Genomic DNA, 5,064 nt, shown 5'->3' with positions numbered 1-5,064 from the left:
AGAAGGGACCTGCATCATTGCCATGGAAAGTGTTCTCTCCGAGATAGCATACAAGGTGTATTCCAGAGTTGGCCAAAGTTTCATTTCAAGCTGTCAGAATAACTTGATAGTTTAGGGTCAGCCAGGTGGTAATGATTTTGAAGGCATGAAGGGATCATAGAGAGCAACTGAGGTTTGGTACTGTGAGGGGCCAGGATAGGCCATTAGTGAAGGAACAGCCTCAGTGGTAGTTAAAAGTCCAGAACGGAAGAGGTCATGCAGAGAAGTTGAGGCTTGGCACCATGAAGAGAGCCTATGAGAGGCTATCGGTGAAACTAAAGTTCAGTTGCAGAAAAAGATACCAGTATTTTGGAGATGCCAGCACCTTGGGATGACCACTGAGTATAGCAGCAGGTTTAGAAAAGATCCAACTGGAGCCTAGAATACAAGCTGTGTGTGCTTCAGAAAGCAGAACATGAAAAATGATGCAAGCCCCTGGGAGGCGCTCAGGAGCTCCTGCATGTATCCCAGACATTGGGCATTGCATTAATTATACAGTTGGAGTTTGGTTTTTCCTTTGCTTATATTGTTATTCTGCTTTGGTTCTTTCTTCCCTCTTGAAGTTAGGAAGTAGTTAACTTTTATTTTTAACATAAACCACAGAGATTTCAAACTTTTAAAGGAATTTTTGGATTTTAAAGACACTGAATATGTTAAGGGACCGAATTCTTAATGTGTTTAAATTTGTAAAGATTGTGGGCATTTAAAGTTAAGTTTTTAATGTGAGATCTTGGGAATAACTGAGAAAGAAAAGACAACTTAATGGTAATGTGCTTGTCAATTTGACAAGGAGTAATTTGATGGATTCTTTTAAGTCAATTTGGCACAAGCTTGAGTCATGTGAAGGAACGTAGCTTCAATTAAGAAAATGCCTCAACCCCATTTGAGTTCCTCTCCAGACTTCCTTCAGCAATGGACTATGATGAGGATGCATAAGTCAGAAAAACTCTTTCCTCTCCAACTTACTTCTGGTCATAATGTTTCATTGCAGCAATAGAAACTAGGACTACTAAGTCAAGAGGAAACACTCATATATTTCAGATGCGTGTGGAACAATGTACATCCACTATGGATATCAATGTGGAAGTTCCTCAGAAGGATTGGAATTGATGTCTTTCAGGATCCAGTGATGCCATTTTGAACATATACCCAAAGGATGTGTCATCCTGCCACATAGAGACTTGCTCAACCATGTTCATTGTTTTTCTATTCATAATAGCCATAAATTGTTAACAACCTAGTTGTCCTTCAACAGAAAATGGATAAATAAAAGTGGTGCATTAACAAAATGGAATATTACCCAGCTTTTAAAAAGAAAGAGAACATGAAATTTGCAGGCTAATGTTGGAAGTTAAAAGAATATTACCTTGAGAGATAACACACACCCAGAAAATTAAATATGGTATGAATTCACTTACATGTGGATATTAACCTTTAAGAAATGATAATCAGGCTACAGTCCAAAGATTCAGAAAAAAAATAAGTATAAAGATAGGGAATTGGGGGGGACACATAGATCTACCAAGGATGAGGAAATAGAATAGATTTTAAGGTCAACTGAGGGCGGGAGGGATGAGTATGGGAGAATCTTATGGGGAGGGGCTTAAGAGGGGGGAGACTACTAGAAATGAAGAGTATTTGAGGGGTGATATGGAATCCAAGTGCAATGGAAACTTCCTAAAATATATGAAGGAGATCCTAATAAAGCAACCAAATGATAGGAGAGAAAGAGTCCCAATTGGCCATCTCTTGTCAACAAGGGGAAGCTTCCAGTGCTGGGACTAGTTACATACAATTGAGTTGACCAAAGGTATACCATGGAAATCCCCAAACAACCAAGGCTATTGCCAAGACAAGAGATTGATCTTCACAGAGCAAGGACCTATGGCTCAAGACCATACCCATACAACTCATTGACCAATAGAGATGTCTAGATGGTGCTTGCCTAGAACTTTCTCCATATGTTCTAGTGTCTTTGGTATAGAAAGGTACTCTATGGCCTTCTAAAAGAGAAACATAAACACCAACCCAGTCACAAACACTTTGATCTACAATGCTTTCCTACTTTCAAGTTATGCTAGATCAGTGGTGACACTGCTTGTCAGTAACCAACCAAAGTCTGATTTGACTTAAGGTCTACTCTAATAGATGGGACTCATGCTGACGCAGCCTGGGTGACCAATAACTAAGACTGGATATCCCAGAAACCCAGGATAAAACAAATGCTACTGATCTTAAAAGATAGTAGTGATAAAATGACTCCCAATGATATTGTACTATAGTCATAGACTGGTGCCTGTTCAGCCATCATCAGAGAAGTATCCCCTGCAGCAGATGAGAGCTGACGCAGAGACCCACAGGCCAATAATATACAGAGAGTGAGAAACCTTGAAAGACACAACTCTAAATGGGATGCCTGCATCAAATCAGGGAAGGAGCAGGTGAAAGGAATGTAAGAGCCAGAAGGGATGTAGGACCCAGGAGAGCAAGGGCATCTCAATAAACTGAGCAGAGCTTATGGGAACTCACAAAGACTGAAGCAGCAAGCACAGGGGTTCCACAGGGCAGTGCCAGTTCCTCTGTAAATAGATGGCAGCTTTACATTGAGTATTTTCATGGAAGTCCCAAGTTTGTGAAGCAGTGGGTCTCTGGAGATTCAACCTTCTCTTCGGCTCTTTTCCTTCTTTGGTTTACCTTGTCCAATGTCAATGTGATGGTTTTGCTTCATTTTCATATGCATTGTTGTTATCTTTTAGAAGGCTGCTCTTTTCTAATGATAGACAAATAGGGAGTGGATCCAGAGGGAAGGATAGTTGGGGAGGATGTAGGATGAGAGGGAGGGGAAACTAGAACAAGGATAAATTTATTGGATGAGAAAGAACCTATTTTCAATTTAAAAGGGGAAAAATATAAAACAAAGTAATCACTCAGAAAACACCAAGTAAACTTGTTGCAGACATGTGAAAAAAAGAAGTAGAAGACAGGACCATGTAAGAAATGATCTAATTTTGTTTTATTTTTATAAATTTCAAATTATTTTTTTATTTTGGAGATTGTAATGGTTATAACATTTCTTTTTTCTCTTTACTCCCTCAAAGCCTTCCTTATACCCCTCATTTCTCTGTTTCAAATTCATGACCCCCTTTTTCATTAATGCTTGTATCATGCAAATATCTATATGTATATACATATATATTTCTAAGTATAACCTGGTTCTCAGTTTGTTAAAAATAAAAGTGCTCACTTGTGGGACTAGTCTCAGGACACCCAGCCTGTAGCTGTTCTGTAAAATGACTCCAAAATTGTCTTGCAATAGAATCTAATATTATAATAATGTAACTTGTAGGTACAAATTATTCATTCTTAGGTCACTCGGAGGCCTCTAGTCTTTGTGTCATAATATCCAAAGATTTCTGGCAAAGAATCCAGTTGCTTATAATATATAAAGATAAATGTAATGCAGACGTCAACTATAATGGACCATGGGCATCATTGTAAGATGAGATATAATGAATCCGAAAGAAGAGCAAATGCAGAATAGACTTGGATTTATTGCCACAGGAAAGAACTCTGAGCAAAACACTGATATCACAGGCATTAAGGCCCCAATTACTAAGTGAGACTTCAGGAACCTCAAATTCTTCCTACAGCAAAGCACAAGACCATTTGAACAAAGTGGTAGCATACAGCACAGGAAAAAACTCATATTATAATTCTGATAAAGTGAAGTATTTAAATCTGTAAATAAATTTTAACAACTGAACATCTTGAAAACACAGAAAAAATTTTAAAGAGTTTATAAAACTAAAGGGAAATTTCTTTTTTTTTTTTTGCATGTTCACAAATTTTTATTTTTAGAACAAGACAAATTCCATTGGAAAAGATACCAGGGATATTAGAGGACCTTATGTATCTCTGAAAAAAAAGAGCATCCCCCCAACACAATTTTATGTCTGTCCCTCCATACTTTGTGAATTTCACTTTAACGGCTCTTCACCAAATCATATACATAGATATAGACATCGTTATCAAGCTTGATGAAATACATGGGAGGTTTAGTGGGAACTTGGTGAATGATTTTGCCTGACTTTTGGGTTCCGTTGCTTTTTTTGTACTGTACTCATTTGCCTGTCAAGACATCCCTGCCTACTTCTGAGGTCACCTGTACTGGAGGACACTCTGTCATGATGTGGATGTTGCCTTCAATGTAGTCATCCACGAGGTGGAAAATATACAAGACTGGTATTTCTCATAGGTAATGTAGAACCAGGGCTTCATGATCGGCACCTCCTCTAGGACCATCCCCTCCACTCAACCTTAGAGCCATTTTTGCCCTCAAATTTATATTTCACTGCTCTGCCAACTACGGTGTTTGCGAGGTGGGTGTCTGTCACCTGAGGAAATGGCACGTGATTAGGCAGAATCTTAAGGTTTAAAATCCTTTCATCACTGGGAAGCTCCAATTCATAGACACATCAATCCCATCATACTTCAGGAAGTAGAAAGATTTGTTGGCGGTTGATCTAGAACGATGGCATTCCACTGAGTGACTGGCTCATTGCCTTCTTTCCATCCATGAGAAATTCTGCGACCTACAGTGTTCTCCAGGGCCTCAAAAGGACTGCCCAATTTTTGCTTCTGGAGAGATGACCCGTCCCTCTTCTGGAGAGGTGGCCCGCCTCTCATACTCAGAGACATCTTCATCATGGCTGTAGACCTAGTGTGGAAGGCCACAGCACTCCTGGTCCACTGTTTTGTGGCTATCTTTCTTTGCTTGGGCATCATAGCTGCCCACTCTCTGGGTTGGAAAAGCTCGTCTGTTTAAACCAGACACAAAGTCATTGCCTCCACCATGAGTGCCAATAGAAAATGTCCTAGTTGTCCATATTCTGTCCTCTGGAAATGTTCAGGCACCAAAAGCCTGTTGAACACTCATGGGGCTCAGGACCTGAACTGACCTCCATAGCCACTGTGAAGATAGTGAACCCACCTTCAAGGGAGTCTAGCATCCCTAGTGGAACAGAT

The 5,064-nt window shown here is 39.7% G+C and overlaps 1 pseudogene; it reads right to left on the bottom strand.

Moving 5' to 3' along the window:
* Positions 1-2,032: 2,032 nt before the first annotated feature.
* On the bottom strand, positions 2,033-4,824 carry LOC142853978 (Y-linked testis-specific protein 1-like; annotated as a pseudogene).
* Positions 4,825-5,064: the final 240 nt, after the last annotated feature.

This window comes from Microtus pennsylvanicus, chromosome 7 (assembly GCF_037038515.1).
Source record: "Microtus pennsylvanicus isolate mMicPen1 chromosome 7, mMicPen1.hap1, whole genome shotgun sequence".
Taxonomy (NCBI): Eukaryota; Metazoa; Chordata; class Mammalia; order Rodentia; family Cricetidae; genus Microtus; species Microtus pennsylvanicus.
The sequence above is the reverse complement of the archived record's forward strand: the minus strand, read 5'-3'. Positions and strand labels throughout refer to the sequence as shown.